Here is an 18847-nt window from a genome sequence, read left to right on the forward strand (position 1 = left end):
TTTATAATTGACCTTTGCACAAAGGAACATGAAATTTTTATAGCCCAAAGCTTCATTTATTAACTTTACTGAAGTGTAAAATATTTCTGTTTGCCATAAATTTGTACCAGGACAAACAATATATATGCTAATTAGTAGTCACGTCGTCGTCTGCATGCTGTTGTGTTGGCTGGTCATTTCCAACAGGCAAAATAGCAGAATTCAATTGACAGATGACAATTGAATGGCTTGATACTTGCTGTTCAAACAGTGAAGTCTGGAGCGGTGAATTAATGGTGTTCATTATAACGAGTCCATTTCCTTTTCATTTCCTTTATAAATTAGTCCAGGTAACATGCTGAGTCCCTTCAAGAATGGCTCGCAGGAACCTGCTGAGATACACCTGCAAAACCCACAGCTCAGCAGAATCCCTCTGGCTCTTATCCTGTGGTTTTCATGTTCTGGAGTCTCAAAAACTCACTGATGCGTCAGGCTTGGAAGGGGCCTTATAAATCATTTCCACCTGTTCTACAGAGAAGGAGACTGAGGCTAAAGGTAGTTAAGCATATCACCCAGGACACACAGAAGGGCAGAGTTGGAGTCAGAGCGCAAGACTGGATCTCAGTGAAAAATAAGTCTGGGAAAGCTTATTTCCCAGACTTATTTAACTTATTCCCTTAACAATCATTGTTCCCCACACACTTAAAAGATGGGAAAACTGAGGATCAGGGAGGGCAAGTTCAAATGCTCTCCTTCATGGAGCCTGGCACTTCTAAGTGGGATCTGTGGCTTCATTCTACCCATTCATTTAATAGATGTTTATTGAGTACCTACTATGTGCTAGGAGCTAGAGACCAAGGTTATCCAAGTACACATAGCTCCTTTTCACAGAGTCTAAATTTAAAGCAAATGCGGCATATTAATCAAATTGTCACACAAACCCATACTGGGAAAATGTGATAGGCACTATGAATGTTATGAGGGTGACAACAATAGATATGATCTAGTGTACGGGGCTAGACATCACACGTGAGCTGATTATTTGAATAATGCATAGGGATGGATAGATGAAGTGTGTTGAGGAGGCAAGTGAAACATATTCTAGACAGAGGGAATGAATAGCACATACAAAGGCCTCAGGTAGGAAGAAGCTTGGCCTGTTATAGGAATTAAAGAAAGTTGCCATAGATACATGCACAGAATGAGGGAGAAAGTAGCACAAAATGAGTCTAGTAAGATGGTCCCAGTTTTGATCATATTGAACTTTGTGTATTTTACTTCTTCTTCCTAAGACAGAGAGCAAATCAACACTTAAGACACATGGAAATTACATGCAAAAACTGAACACTTTGTCTCCATTGTAGCACATGCTACTGAATTGCAATGTTGCTCTCATGGCTGTATCCTTTACTGTAATAGAGGACTTGGATCATTACTATTTCTCTTTTATGTTTGCAGAACTTAGTTCAGTTCTTGGTATACAAAAATATACAAAAATATATTGTCTGCTTCATGAAAAGGTGACTTTTCCAACATTACTTACAAAATATTGGCAAAGAAGAGTCTACTGTTATGTATTTATACCACATGGATTATTCCTTCCCTTCTCCATTACAAATGTGAAGATGAAAAATATCCCAAAAGCCATCCCCCTCCTTCATCTTTGCTAGCATAATCCATTTTATTTCTGAGAGCAAATTCCTAGTTAAATACTGCCTCAGTGATATAGAATCCAAAGCTTGATGAAATTTTCTAGGAAAACTTCTGTTCCTCAAAGAAGGGACAAATGAAACTGATATGTGCCCCCAGCTTTCTTTCTGCCTTGAATTCAAATGCAATGTCTGGAACTGCAGCAGCCCTCTTGTGATCATGAGTGACAAATGTTAGGAAATGGCAAAGAAAACTATTAATATGCAGACTCCAGTCTAAATATTGTTGTCAAGACAATTACTCACTTTGGGTGCTTATTTGATAAAAAACATAAACTTCTATTAGTTTTAGCTACTCTAGTCATATTTTGTCTTATTTGCAGCAAATCACAGTTCTAAGAAGCTCTAACAGTTCTTATCACAAAGTAGGAACTCAATTAATATTTGCTCTCTCCTCAATTCAGTCACACCCCTTTCCACTAAGATACTTTTCTTATTCATTTCTCCACTGTTTAGTCTCTTAATTTGGTTTATCATGTGTATTCAAACACTGGAGATAGAGATGAGAGAGAAAGAGAGAGAATGAATAAGGAGAAAGAAGTTATCCTGGGAAGCTTAAAATCTTGTTAAAAGATGAGCGACTCAACACAAGCAAAATAATAACTCTATATACCACCTTTTTGAGAAACAGAGACAAGATAATGTGTTCTAAACCCAATCATGCTATTGACAATAGTGGAACTTTGCAAGGACATGCCACCATTTGAGACCTTTATTTACTATTGCAAAATGAGAAGGCTTAGACAATCCCTAATTTAGTGCTGCACAAAAGGTATTCCATGAATTACCCAGCATCTAAGTCACTGATGAAGCTTGCTAAATGCAGATTCTTGGGCCTCTCCCCAGACTGAGTAGAAATCTCTGGGGCTGAGGATGAATGATTGGCATCTTAAACAAGCTCCTAGAGTTGTATGGCACTGGAGTTAGAGAACCATTATCAAGTTCTGTTCTTGACATAGCATTCCCTGATCCTCTTGGAATGAAGTTCAAATTCTATTTTTTGATTGTAGAGATAAAACAGAAAATGGGTATTTCGAAGCATTGTTTTAATTGACTTGAGATGATTAAGAGCTAAGGCTGATGTGCAGCTGGAGATCCCAGCTCCTCCTGAACCAGAACTGAAGTTTAGTGAAAATTGCTGAATTAAATTACAGGAACCTCCACAGTGTTTGCTACTGGAGCTGTTCACAGTGTTGTCAAAATACTCTCTTTGCATATATATCTATGTGGATGTGTGTTTGGACACATGCATGCCTGTGTATGAATATATGCATGGCCACATATGGATGTGCACGTGGGCATGCATATGCCCACATGCTTAAGCATATTACTGATGTGTGTGCATAGGGGCCAAATGTGCATCTCTATATGTGACTACTTGTACTTATACAGAAGCACACATTTCTGCACATCTATGCTTACACATTCACATGAGCATATACCTATGTATATAAATGTATCACTTTTTTACACCACTAGTTATTGAATCCAAATTGAGTTGTGAATAGAAAACAGTATTCCTCTTCATTCAGTAGTCCCTGAGGTATGAGTAAATTGAAGACACTGAATGTTCAGCAGAGGTTAGACTAAGGATTTTAATTTCACTTTGTTTCTTAAAGTATCTTTTTATAAAGTTAATTTTTTCTTCTTTATCTTTCTTTTTTAAATGACCCAGAGGAGAGGACACTGGGCTTCTGGTTCCAGTAGAATGCCTAACATACCGGATGGTCTTGAGAAAGTCATGTGATCTCCATGAACCTTAGTTTCCCTTTCTTTTCCTGTGGTTTTAGAATTCTTTGTTTAAACCAATAATAGGAACTACCTCTTATTCCACTCCATTTTCCCAGTATCTGTGAGAGAGTCTATCACATTATGGTGGTGATGAAGATAATGATGATAGTGATGGTGATGATGGTGATAGTGGTGGCGGTGATGGTGATGGGGGTGATGGTGAAGATGGTGGTAGTGATGCCCATGATGGTGATGGTGGTGATGACAGTGATGGTGATGGTGATGGTGATGATGGTGATGGTGATGGTGATGATGGGGATGGTGATGATGGTGATGATGGGGATGATGGTGATGGTGATGGTGATGTGATGATGGGGATGATGATGGTGATGATGGTGACGGGGATGATGGTGATGATGGTGACGGGGATGATGGGGATGATGGGGATGATGGTGATGATGGTGATGGGGATGATGGTGATGATGGGGATGATGGTGATGATGGGGATGATGGTGATGATGGGGATGATGGTGATGATGGGGATGATGATGGTGATGATGGGGATGATGGTGATGATGGGGATGATGATGGTGAAGATGGTGACGGGGATGAGGGGAATGATGGGGATGATGGTGATGATGGGGATGATGGTGATGATGGGGATGATGGTGATGATGGGGATGATGGTGATGATGGCGATGATGGGGATGCGGTGATGGTGATGAGGATGATGGAGATGATGGTGATGATGGTGACGGGGATGATGTGGATGATGGTGATGATGGTGAGGGGGATGATGGTGATGATGGGGATGATGGTGATGATCGTGATGATGATGGTGATGATGGTGACGGGGATGATGGGGATGATGGGGATGATGGTGATGATGGTGATGGGGATGATGGTGATGATGGGGATGATGGTGATGATGGGGATGATGGTGATGATGGGGATGATGGTGATGATGGGGATGATGGGGATGGGGATGATGGGGATGATGGTGAGGATGGGGATGATGGGGATGCGGTGATGGTGATGGGGATGATGGGGATGATGGTGATGATGGTGATGGGGATGATGGTGATGATGGGGATGATGGGGATGATGGGGATGATGATGGTGATGATGGTGACGGGGATGATGGGGATGATGGGGATGATGGTGACGGGGATGATGGGGATGATGGGGATGATGGGGATGATGGTGATGGGGATGGTGATGGGGATGATGGGGATGATGGGGATGATGAGGATGATGGTGATGATGATGATGGTGATGGTGATGGTGAAGGCAACAACAAGCGCTAACATTTATTGAGTTCCTACCTTGTAATAGCACTTTTAAGCATTTTACATGGATCTCTTCACTTAATTTTCACCACAAACCTTGAAGTACTACCATTCTCCCCATTTTAGGAAGATACGATTCAGAGAAATCAATTAACCAGTTAATACTGTCATGCTAGGAATTGGCATAACTTGAACTCAAATCAAGTCAGCCTAAGTCTGAGTGATCATAATGGATCACACTGCAATACTGCTCAGTAAAGAGTTATTAAGTGATACACTACTAGAATGATATTTAGTAGAATGAAATGTTCATTTGGATTCTCAAAGAGCCTCCACCACAGAAAATAGGATCTGCATATGAGAGGCACATTTTCAATTGGAAGGGATCACGAAGGTCCTCAGACCCAAATGGCCTTGTTACATATTAAGGCAGTTGAGGACTAGGGAGTAAAGTGACTTGATCAAGGTGGCACAATTATAGTTAACATTGCAGTAATAAAAATATAATACAGTGTTCCTCATTCCTAGTCCAAGTGTCTCTTCTACTATCACAGACGGCTTTGTATTCTTTTCTCCTTTTATATAAAAGGACAAAAAGCCTTCAAGGTTACCTTATGGTATCCATAGTGATGAAGAAAATCAGTGGATATTTCCTCTACACAAACACAAGTTGCAATTATCATTGTTACTATTATAATTATGCTGTTTATGCCTCTGCTTTCTGGTAGTTACCAGAGTCAGTGGACAGACACCAGGACGGGATAATTAAATACACTGAAGTGCCTGTCATGACTCCACATAAATCCAGCAGACAGAGCTTTCATGGACCAATCACCTCATTCCCCCAAAGTGCTCCATCTCATAATTAAAAATTAAACCGTTTTCCAATGAAATAATTTTGTTCATTCTTCTTGCTCTCGCTCCAGTGCCTGTGGCACCAGCTAAATTTCAAATTAAATAATTCAACTGCAATACATTTAAAATAGATCACGTTTAGTGCCACACTTCCGATTGGCTGCAAAACCAGGCCAACTGCGCAAGATTCCCGTGGATGTCAACTGCCAACGGTATGAAAGGTGTAGGATTCCATTAATGAGGGCTGGCAACCTCTGCCTTTTCTTCTCATCCTCAGGCTCTAGCACAAAGAAGTATTTTCCCCTTTTATCCATTTTGTCTCATATTTATCCCTTTGTTCTCACTTTCCTCCCCTCTGATCAAAAGCTTTCTTTAAAAAACAGATCCCTCCATTTTTCTTTTTCAGTGGACTGCACTCAGCTTGCTTTCAAATCTGCTTATTTGCTCAGGCAATAGAGACACACTGTCACTCTCTCCATGCCCTGCAAGAGGGAGGTAGAAGGCAGGATGGATTAAGGGACTGTGCTGAGTCAATGCTCCCTCCTCCTGGGGCTGCCAGTTTTCATCTGGCTCAGGCTGTTGCGTCTCTGAATCATTATTTCACTGGACAGATAATACTGTAACAATAGCCTGCACTGCTAATGGTCCTCACCTGGGGAGCCAGCATGGCAGCAAGGGGTTCTGTAGCAAAGCACCCGAGATGGGGAGGGGACACGGGTTTGATGCCCAGGCATATGATCTCGAAGGAGCCACTTCATCACTCTGGACCTCAGTTTCCTCGACCAAACTCTCCTCTGCCTAGACACCGTATTTCATCTATTCTCAGGCTCACAAGTGAAAGGGAGATTTGAACCACAAATGACTTTCAGGGAAGGTCACCCAGGATTATGAGTCAATGAGGACAGCTGAACAAAGGTTAGCAGTTGCTGGGGAGGGTTGGCATGATGCTTTTCCCAACTCCAGTAGCCATGTAGGGAAGGAAATCCTATTCCACTAAGAGGGGAACCGGCCTTTCTTTCTGTTCCTCTCTGCTTTCACTCTTTCTCTTCCCCAGCGGATGGGTGTTCACTTACATGATTGCTAAGTTCGAGAGGAGCTGGCCTTGCTCATCTTGGGCGCTTTCGAGATGTCTATTGGGAACCCGTCACTGTCCACAGGACTCAGAAAATCTGTTTTTCCAATGGTCAGCTTAGAGAGGCAGCCTCTGCCCAGCTTGGGGGCAGGGAGCACATAGTTGGCCAGTGCCACCTATGATGGGCAGGTAAACTTATTTCAGGGGTGAAGTAAAAGGAAGCCCTTAATGGCTGCTGACCTGATTTACCTTCCACATATTACCTTCTGTTGGTAATAAATCTGGGATTTTTTGTTTTCAATGGTGTGTTTCTTGAATCCTATTTCTCAATAAGTTCTGAGTATTGTAAAGGAAAAAGGGTATTGTTTATTTACCTTCTAAAACTTCTTTGATTTTCTCTACAAGAGAGCTGAGGAAAGATACAAAATACCATTAGTAGAATAAGGGACAGGTCAACTCCTTGAAGCTCTACAGAGTCACTTAGGACCAGTGGAAGCTGTTACAGGGAAACAAACCCTGAAATGGTGGAGGGGGACTCTCCTGAGGTAGTGAGCTCTCTATCACAAGGGTTATCCAAACTATGGTGCCATTAACCACTACTCTGTACTTCTAGCACTGGGTGTTTGCTTTGATGTAGAAATGGAGGATACAGATGTGGAGGGTGCTTGGGAATACCCTGGGTCCTGCTGCACCTGTAAGTCCTGTTGCTTTCTTCTACAAGGGATTCCACACTGGTGGATGCCAGCATAGCTGCGGTGTTGAATGATTAATGATTGGATTTGTCACTTGCACAGGCGTGTTTGTGTATAGAGAGCATGAGTCCACAAACGGCACTAAGGACCTAGTGGATGCCTTTCCTTCCTGTCCATGCACTCACTTGGGGGACAAGCACACACAGGTGCACACATGCACGCTCACATACATGCAGTGCACACACATGCACATACACATGCACACATGCATGCACACACATGCTCAAGGAGGCTCTTCAGTTGTCTTACTTATCAAAATGTGCCTGAGAATCATAGCCCTTTTGGAGCAAATACAGGAATAAAAAGAAGTGGAAAGTTATTAAAAAGAAAAGGAGGATCTAGGTCTAGGGAGGCTGCCAAGTTATGACACTTGCGACACTCAGGCCCTCCAGGCAGGCCCACCATAGAGAGGATAGAAGTTTGGGAACCCCACGGTGTGGTGCGGCTATCTGAAATGTGGAGGCCACATGGTTAGAGACCGGCGGGGGGGAGGGCAGTGGGAGGAGGGAGACCATCCACCATCGCAGAGTAGCAGGTATGCATCAGCCTATTTGCAGAGGCTCATGCTTATTCTGGTGCTACTCATTGGAATGCTCCACAAGGACTCTCTGTGCGGGCCATATCTGACTCGTATGGGACTGGATTTGGAGATGAGGGGAGCCTGCCAACCTCACAGGGATGGAAAGGGTTGGGGCTCAGGTTGTTCCCCAAGGAGGACCCCTTCATTCCTGATTTTCCTGTTCTGGGGAGCCACCATGGTTATCAGCATGTGAACACTGAAGTCACAACGCATTTTCCATGTTCTTGGGTTTTGGTTTTTCTTTCTTTCTTTTTTTAGTTAAATATTAATTAGCAATAGAAAGGACATAGGATCCACAGTCAGGGACAAAGGGTTGAGAGAGGCGGGGGGCAAACCAGTTTATTCACAGATTCTGCATGTGAGGTGTGGGAACTGTCATGCTTTTGTTTGCAGGCTTCAAGTTGGGTTTGGGCTGGTGGTGGGGTGTGGGGATGATGTGTGAAGTGATTTGGGGAAAGGCACAAAATACAGTGTCCTTTCCTGAATAAGCTCCTTAGTTAATCTCCCATCAACCCAACCCGCAGAATAGTGGGAAAGAGCACCAGATTTCATGGCTGAAGACTTGGTTTTGAGAAAGGGCTCTAACAACACTTAACTAGTTCTGTGCAGATAGTTGACTTAACCTGCACAGAGTTCTCTCATCCATTAACTGGGGAAGGTTCTAATAATAGCCTTTCCCTCACAAGATCTGTGGCTGTAATTGCAGGAAATAATGGAGATTAAAATGCTGTTTTAAATTTAATACACTGAAGTCCCTGATATCTCCCCATCTGGAGTTTTGTGAGACTTCCATGGTTAAATAAATTCTATGACATCAATATGTTAAAGGCCCTGATGAGCCCTGCTGCAAAAAAACAAAGAGTAAATGAAAAGAAAGAAAAACCTTGCTTAGTTTAAAAAACCTAGTGATTTCAAATCTAATTTCACCCTTGAGTTCAGTCTCTTGGAAGCACCATTTAACATCCCATTTCACATGTTTGGAGGGATGCACAGTCACAGAGGGACACTGGCAGACAATTGAGAATAGGGACTGCATGGAGGATCATAAAGCACCCTGACACCCCCACCCAAATGTTTAGCTTGACAATTTTGCCAGAGTCTGGTCATGGTTTGGCTCAGTGAACCCTTAAGAACATCATGGCCACATCCCCAGAAGTCAGGATTCAATGGTGATTTGGACAGGGTCCTTTCCTTCTGGGAATCTCCATTTCTTCATTGGACCTATGAGGCAACTACCCAATCACTGTGAATCACATAGCCCATCAACATCAGAACTGCTGGCGCTTAAAAACAGATTCCTGAGCCCCAGGCCTCTGACAGAAGCAGAATATCTGCACTGGTAGCTGTTTCCCTGGGGAGGAATTTCATGCCCACTACAGTTCAAAAAGCAGTGGTCCAGAAAAATCTCAGAGAATCCAATAGCTAACATCCTTGGCCTTCTTTACATTCACATATTTGAAGCAAGGTACCCTATGGAAAAAATGGAGCTCAGGCACCTTGAACAACAAGCAGCCTCTGCCCACCAGGAAGGCCCTCTGAGACAAGGTGCACCACCTGTGCAATTTGCCAAGCTCCACACCTGAAGCAAAACAGAACTGGCCGGTGCTCAGAGCCTTCTGCTGTGATTCTAGAGAAACTTCGCACATGTATACCCAGATGCCCCTCTGCTTTGGCCCATCTGAAGCCAGGACAGTTGGAGTGAAACATAAAATATCACAGCATTGATTTAATGGCCTTTAAAAGTCCCTCCTGAGTGACTGGGGAGCTCCTTGCCTGTATCCCTGGGCACCGCTGTGCTCGTAAAGCTGTCACCATTCGTCAAGGCCCACCATCCTGATAGCACTTGGGTCACACATCAAGGAAGGGAGCAAATTCAGAAGGGGTCTGGTATGTGGTTCTGGCATCCTTACAGCTAGTCTGCATCTTCCCAAATTCTCCGTGTGGGTGTGGCATCTAGCTTCTGTTAGACACCTTGCTGTAAAAAGTGGTGTCATCTTTTTAAATTTGGACTGCGCACTCCCCAAGCTGCCTGGAGCCAGAATCTGAATTTATTCCAAGTGTTTCTTGCTTCTGTCTGGGCTCTAGTGTCACTTCACTTGTCCACATCTATGTATTTCTTGGAGTTTGTTCTTTATGGCTATCGTTGCAGACCTGCGCTGTCCAATGGAAATACAACATGAGCCACAAAGATGAACTACATCTGGAATTTTAAATTTTCTGGTAGGCCCATTTAAAAAGATTTTAAAAAGTTCAAATCAACTTAAAAAATTGAATAATGTATTTTATTTAATATGACATTAAAATATTGTCATTTCAATATAGAATCAATGTAAAAATTATTAATGCATTATTGTACATTTTGGGGGGACCAGGTCGGTTGAAATCCAATGTGTATTTTATACCTACAGCGTGTGTCTCTCTAAATTAGTCACATTTCAAGTACTTACTGTGAGGCTAGCATGTTGGATAGTATGGTTCCCAACCAAGAGAAGTGAGATTGTTTAGCTAATGATTCCCATATCCATATATTAAAACATGTTTCGAGCACTGACTATGGCAGATACAGAACTGGGCACTAGGCTACAGAGATGAAGTCAAATAACATCTCAGCCCTCCTGGAATGTATAATCAATTAGGGATGACAGGCTATAAGCAAGTAGAGGAATGAATGGACAAAATCATTTCAGACTGCCATAAAAGGCATAGATGGAGAAACAATAATGGGTCGATTTGATACGGAGGCACCCAGAGAGAGGAAGGAGAGGGCTGGATGAGATCAAGTCATAAAGGAAGAATCCCAGAACAAAAGCCTAAATTACAAGAATTCACTCATTTACTTTTTCATTATCATAACCACCAAACATGCATTGTCTAAAGACATAGGTGGTATAAAGCACTATAAGGGATATTTAAATGAATTTCTAGTCCATGAATAAGCACTAACCATAGAGAATATTAGGTTATCATCTCTATACACACAAGAACCATATTTCCAGGGACAAGAAAAATGTCTTGTTTATAGCTTCTGCTCATGTATATTTAATGGTTGGACACCTGAATAAAGGACCAGTATGCATCATGAACCTTGGTTTTGAGATTAAAAGATATATTGGGAGGCTTATAATGTTAATTCTGTTAATTTTTGTTAGTTTGTTTATTTTTTTGGTTGTGAGGTTCAGTCTGGTCCCTAAACAAAACTGTGCTCCCACTAGGTACCCTACGCCTGCAGATGGTTGCTGTTGATCTGTCCAGTGGCTCCAAGAAAGGAGATCTTTTCATGCTCATCCTTCCTCAGACGTATGAACAGAAGATCAGACTCAGAAGAATGTGCCCTTAAGTACCAAGATAATTTGTGCAAAAGCCAGACCTTTCTTACACAAGCAATTTGCCAAGATAAACAGAAATGAAATAAAATTAAGAATGTAGGTACAGCCATTGTCTTTCAAGTCAGGAAGAGCTAGTGTGAATTTTGTTATAGTTGTTTTAAGAATTACACTATTTTGTAAAGCTTTGAGGAGAACCTGCTTCAAGAGATCAATATTTTCACAATAAAAAGTGATTCAGAAAAAGGGTCACCCAACAGAGTGTATTTTTACTGCAGTCAAATTTTGTTAATTAAAGAAAATGATACATTTAGGACCTTTATTTACTGTGTTTATTCATTTTTAGTACTTTTTGTTACCTTTCTCTTTCCTCTTGATTTTCCTCTAACCAACTATAGTTCCGTCAATAATAAGAGCTAACACATCAGCACAAAATGAATGCCAAGCATCTCTACTTTAAAGGAATTATCTCATTTGATACTCAAAACAGCCCTATTGTTTTGAGAAAATATCCTTATTTTACAGATGTAGAAACAAAGACACGCAAAATTTTAAGCATTTGCCCAAGATCACAGGAGAGTAGTCCTCAAATTCCTGGCCCCTTTTGTATTCTTAATAACTAGTCAGGACGCTGTATTAGTTTTCAATTTCTACAATAACAAATTACTAAAAACTTAGTGGCTTAAGCCAACAAGTTTGCCAAAATCCATTGGACACATTTGTATTAGTTCTGTTTCTGGGTCCTTTATTTTGTTCAATTGATCTGTCTATTCCTGTGCCAATACCACACTACTTTAACTGATGTCACTAATTATAATCAGACTGGCATTCAGGTCAACTAATTCCCAACACTTCATTATTCTTCCTCAGAATTTTAGGATAATCTTATCTATATCTACCAAATAATTTTGGTGAGATTTTGACAGAAACTGAGTTAAAACTATTTATCAATTTGGGAGAAATGACATCTCTACAATTTTCTTCCAGTTCATGAATATGGTATGTCTCTCCATTTAGTTAGATCTTCTTTGATTTCTTTATTCTGTATCAGGTCGTGTTCAGCATACAAGTCCTAAAAATTTTTTAGACGTACATCTTTTTTCTGTCAGTAATGAGAAACGGTATTATATTATTAATTTTGGCATCCACATGTTCTTGTTAGCATAAAGAAATACAACTTGTTTTTTCACATTTATCTTATACTCTGATGTTTTGTTGACTCACTCCTTAGCCTGTAAGTTGTTTTTTTTTTTCCCTTTATGTTTCTTGGGGTTTTCTATGTGGGCAATCATGACATGATTTTCAAATGGGGCATTTTCATTTATTCTTTCTGATTTGTATGCCTTTTATTTAATTTTCTTGCCTTACTGAACTGGCTAGAACTCCCAGTAGTATGCTGAATAAGAGTGGCATGGATATTCTTGCCTTCTTACCAACCTTAGAGCAAATAAATTTAGTATTTTACTGTTAAGTATAATGTTAGCTACAGTTTTTTAAAAATAAATTATTTCATATCAAGCTGAGAATCTTCTCTGTTTCCTGTTTTTGAGAGTTTCTATGATTTTTTAATGTACTGATTAATATGATCATACAATTTTTTCTTTAGCTTATTAAATGGTGGATTATGACTCCGAGATCAACCACTCTGTTTCAGCCCTAACTGTTCTAACATTAACTGGTGTGTTACAATTTTAATTCTGGCACTAGCCCCCCCACAGTGAGCACAGACCCCACAAGAATCTACAAGACTGTGTTCTCTTTGGATGCCGGCCACAGGTCCATGGGATGCCTAGGCCATCTCTGACTGGCTACAAATTTCAGGATTCCCACATCCCCATCAAGTTAAAAAATTTTCTAGACTGGCTCACAGAACTTAGGAAGTGCTATACTTATTATTACAGTTTTATTCTAAAGGACACAACTCAGGTACAGCCAAGTGAAGGAACACATAGGGCGAGGTCTAGAAGAATCCTGAACACAGAGCTTCTGTGCCATCTCTGTGTGGAATCAGAGTACATCATCCTCCGACACGCCGATGCATTCATCCCCCTGAGCTTTGAGTTCAGAATATTTATCATCAAATACAGGATACTATTGTCAAAGCTAAGGTATTATTAACAACCATTACCAAATAATAATCACTATCTTTCAACAACTATTAATTATTAACAGTATGCATTGATTATATGTGTGTATACACATATATACATACACTCATACTATATGACATATAATTGCTGTTTAGTACGTATCATTCAGTAAATGTCCATTTTCTTCTCACTTTCTTACCAGAACAAAACAGCTGCATCTTACTCATTTTATCACCCCTGATAGTAATGGTAACAGCTACAATTCATTGATTCTCTATGTGCCAGATCGATTATACATATTTCATCTTGATAAAAGCCCCATGAGATAAATATCAAGTCACAGAGAGGTGAAGTTACATACTCCCCAAATCACACAGTTGGTAATTAAAACGATGCTCTCTGTTTTAAGGTTGTAATTGTTTTACCACCGCTTTCAAAATACATTCTACATGCTTCCACATCCACAGGCCCAGCATACGTAGCTCGACTGCTCTTTGTTAAGCTGGATAAGCTAGCAGAACAGAGGTTGGCTTAGATTGTGAAAGACCTCTGTAGATAGAGAATCCTCTTTTCTCTCTTAGCCTATTAAAGCACGGAAAGTGGGACATCTTTAGGTTGCCAAAATGATCACTTATCTTGCCTGTTCACCAGCCTGCCCTTTTTGTATCCTGCCCCTCTGAGGACCGTCTTGTCCTCCTGAGCCTCATATGCATTGATCCTTCAGCTTAAGCCCTGAGAGATAGCCGGATAGCTGCCCTATTGATAAAATCCCTACTGTAATTTTTTCCCTTGAGTTATCAAAGAGTTGGCTATCAAGATGGGAGATAGGATGAAGACCAGAATCCACAGGGCTGGGAGCCTGATGAGAGGGTAACAAAGACACAGCCAGGCATAGCCTGGCATGACTGCATGTGGTTTCACCTATGAAAGACTGGGACCAAAAACTGCAATTAATATTAACAATGATGATGATAGATAGAGAGATAACATTTATTGGAAGCTAACTACATAGCAGGCTCTATTTTGAGAGCCTTGAAGGATTGACGAACAACTCTTACACTAACCCTTTGAGACAATTATTGTACAGATGTAAATAAAAAGTGAGGTAGAGGAGGTGAAGCTGCTGGCACGGGCAGGGACTTTGAAGGGCAAACTGATCAGGAGACTGGTTTTGTGTTTGAATTCCAGCTCAATTTCATGTTGTTGGTGGAATTATTACCTAAGTTCTTTGGTAGGTCTAATAATTAATTTGACATAAGAGCTATTACCAGATGTTTCTCTGTTCCCAGAGAAGAGGTAGAAAGGGAGAGATAAAACCATGTTCAGTACTATTATTCAAATAAAACAGCTCTTCCCCAGGCCAGACCGCAGGCTCCTTCCCTGAAGGGGAAGTCCAGGTCTGTATTTATTATGCAACACACTGCCTCAAGCAAGCACACCACCCGGCACATAGTAGGACCTCAATATGGATTCGCTGAAAAAGTTAATATAATTGCAGTTGCTTTATTACCCTTTCAAAAATGATTCCTTTGGTAATTACCATTTTTGACCTGACATTTTTTGCCGCTTATCATTTTAGTTTTTCTTTCCTGCTCCTTGTATGTATGTATTTCTGTTGTAGAGATGAGATGCATTATAATGAATATAATTCATCCCCTACTGTTGACAGTTTGGATTCCCCATTTTTATTTGGTTTTAATTTTAAGTTTTTTTGGTTTGTTTTGTTTCTGGAAGGGCAGAAAAGTGTTCCCTTCTCCCCTTCTAGGCCCTTTTAGCTGGTCTAAGAATTAAAGTGACATGAGACAGAAGAAAATCAAATCTAATGACATACGTACAGGTGCTCTATAAGAATGTGACCTCCCCAGACAGTCAGGTATAGAGCCTTATATGCCCTAAAGCCAAGGGAAACGGAGGAGGGGGTCTCGAATTCAAAGGCAAGGAAGACACTTCACAAAAAGATGAAAAGGAGTCAAGATTTGGTAAACATGTTCACTGGGCCATACAGAAACGACAGACTTTGCCCGGCTCCTCCCTGTCTGCCACACCTGTTTTATATACTGCTTTTATCTATGGCGACAGCTCCTTCCTGGAAAAGGTCCTCTACCTCAACTCTTTCAGGCAGAGGGAAAGCCAAAAATTCCTCCTGAGCCCTCTGTTTCTTAAAAATCATCAGCCTAAGATAACCCACATTCCAAAGAGACACATTTTTGGGGTGGCAAATTCTGCCTGCCTACAGCAGATTAATAGGAGAAGAACAAATGTTTAATAATATCTATATTTTTTTTGTGTACAGCAGTTGCCTCTTATCTGCAGAGGATACATTTTAAGACACGACCTCCTTGAATGCCTGAAACTGGATAGTACAAAACGTTACAAATACTATGTTTTTGCCCTCTCCATACATGCTTGCCTAATGTAAAGTTTAATTTCTGAATTAAGTACAGTAAGGAGTTAATAAAAGTAGTTAATAATAAAGTAGAACAATTACAATAATATATTGTAATAAGAGTTATGTGCATGTGGTCTCTCTCTGTCCCAAAATATTGTATTGTACTGTACTCACCCTTCTATCGATGTGAGACGACAAAAGGCCCACGTGACCAGGGAAAGCGAGGTGAATGACATAGGCGTGAAAGAGGCAGGGGCTGCTACTGACCTTGTGGCACTGGGTCAGGAGGCGGATCATCTTCAGGTTACTGAAAAGGTGGAAGGTGAAAACGCAGGCGGGGGTGGGGGGAGGCTGCTGTACCTAGGAGAGACCCAGGAAAACAGAGGAACTCCTCAAAATGGCTGAAGCCATCACTTTAAATACCATCATGAGCTAAAGACAAAAGATGTTGAGGGTGCGGGATCTGTTTTGGGAGGTGACCAGGAGAAGCACAGGGAACCAGAGTAAGGATTTAGGTGGAGTTAAATCCTGGACTTCTGCAGGGTTAACAGTTTCCAGAGACTGAGTATTGTTCCCCTTTTCCTGGTACAGCACAGACATCTTTATTCAGGTAAATGTTTCTTCCAAAAGGATAACTTCAACTCAGTTTTGAGTTTCACCTCTGTCTGCTGTTTCTTAGAATAATCCTCATCCCAAAGAGCATATCTTGGGGTGGCAAAATCTGCTCTTCTTCATTTCCATTGCTTTTCTTTGAATTTTAAATACAATATTAGACTGTCCTTCCATTACTCTTGGTACACCTGTGTGGTTATTTTTTCAGGAGAAATTCTCAGACGTGGAATTGCTGGGTCGAAGGGTCTAGGTGTTAGCACCTGAGCATTCCTTCAGTCCAGGCCATGACCTCCAAAGGTCACCTCCTGGCGACTCTTGTACACTCCAGGCTCAAGACTTCCAGTCCAGAGTAGTTTTCTGAGCTTCCCTTTGCAACATCCCCAAGTCCCCAAACTGAATTCTGGCCAGCAAGCCCCAGGCAAGCAAAATATTTTTAAATTCCTAAAAGGAACTGAAATGTTGCAGGCTGATGTCCTCTCAGGGATGGGGACAAGACGCTCTCTTCTTCCGTCTGGGGTTGCAGGAAGAGAAAAAGGAGGAAAAAAGACTACCTTTGGCTAGGGAGGGGCTGGCACGCACACGTAAGGAGCACACGCAAATGATCACAGAGCAATTTATTTTTTGAGCCATAGCAAAAAGTGAAAGAGACAGATGTGTGCATTCTTTGGGGGATTTGTGGAAGGGTGAGTAAAGCACCGCAAAACCAGCAGAAGATGTAAACAAGAAAGAATCATGATTTTAAGAGCTGCTGTACTTGGTGTCTTTTGGTAAGTGCCGCTGTAGCTCACTCCAGGAGGAGGCTGGTTAGCCTGCACTGTGGTGGCTCCCCTTCCATCCACACTCCCTGGGGAGCCCCTAATGCCCACAGTGAGGCAGCACAATAATACCTCAGCAACGTTACTGCTCCTTCCTCGCTGGGCAGGAAGCACGGATCTGTTTCTACTCGTCCCTAACCCTCTGTGAGTTCAGTTTGCAAAAGGCTGAGGGCAGTTGGAAGGCAGGAAAGCTCAGCCAGGCTTCCCCCACCACCTTCCCCTTCCCTCCACCTCCTTGAATCTTTGAAGGCTCTTGGGCAGCGCACAGGAAGCCTGGTGCAGCTCCGTGCCCTGGGGCTCCAGGACACTGGATTCCGGGCCTCTGGCAAATTGCTTTCAAGTAGCTAAACTTAAACCGTCCTGACTTCTCCATATTCTCCCCCTACCCTCCCTCTGCTCCAATTTCATTTCCCTCCCCACCCCCACCCCGCAAACAAGCATATATTTTTAAAGCGCGCTCCTTGACTGTGCAACTGTGTGGGTCATCCTTCTCTTCGTTTCTCGATTTTGTGTGGGCCTCTGTGATTTCCTTGCTTAAAATATTGTGCGGTTGGCCATCAATCACAGGATAAAAAACAAGCATTTTAATATGGCGTAAGCCCGTTTCCTGCTGTGTTTGTTGTCTTCTCTAGCCTCACCTTCTCTTTCCTGCTGATCCCTTTGGGGGGAATGGCTTTCAGTTCCTGAAACGTATCGTATTATGTATTCCCTCCAGACGTTTGCGTAGTCCTATTTGTTGGTAATGCCTTCTGCTTCCCCTGCCCACAGCTTTTACTTGGCTCATCTCACCCATGTCTCAGGTGTTACTATTGACCTGCTTCTTCACGAACCCCTGCACACAGCCAGAGTAACTGTCCCTGTCGCCTCCCGCAACCGGACCATGAGAATTCATGAGGGTAGGGACTGCGTCTGTCCTCTACAGTGCTGTCTGTGCAGTACAGTTCTTAAGGCAGAGATTACTACCCATTCACCAGTATCTTTTCTCCCCTTTAATTAGAGAAATCCTAAATTTTCACACAGCATAAGACCACTGAACTGTAGACTGTATGTGATAGCTACCCCTGTAGCCTGTTATGGCCAAGGGATTAAATCCTAGTCATTAGCAGGTGAGTAGAAAAAATGGTGTGTATAATCCTGCCCCCCATTCCTCCCCCAGTACATGGAAGGGCATTAGATCCAGAAGTGAAAGACACATTTTGAGGATGGTAGAGCTGTGCTTTTAGTCTTGGACAGCTTAATTCTACATGGATACATGGAAGAAAAATAAAATTTCAGTTTGTTGATGACATTATATTTTGGGGTCTTGCTATTATAGTTTGGGTCATGATTCTGGTATTTAGGTAATCAAATATTTTTAAATGAATGAATGGATGAATTCTGATGAGTAGCTGAACTTCCTATTTTTGTTCTGATGTCTACTTTTTTCTCAGTCATTCTGTCTCATCTTAAAGGGTCACCCATGGCCAGCAAAACATCAAAGCACAGAAGGATTTAAACCTATCTATTTATCTATCTGATTATTTACCAACCTACCTACCTATCTATGTATCATCTATCATCTATCTACCTATCTATCTGTCATCTATCTACCTGCCTATCATTTATCTATCTCTCCATCTATCTATCATCTATCTATCTATCTATCTATCTA

This window comes from Manis javanica, chromosome 2, assembly GCF_040802235.1.
Source record: "Manis javanica isolate MJ-LG chromosome 2, MJ_LKY, whole genome shotgun sequence".
NCBI lineage: Eukaryota > Metazoa > Chordata > Mammalia > Pholidota > Manidae > Manis > Manis javanica.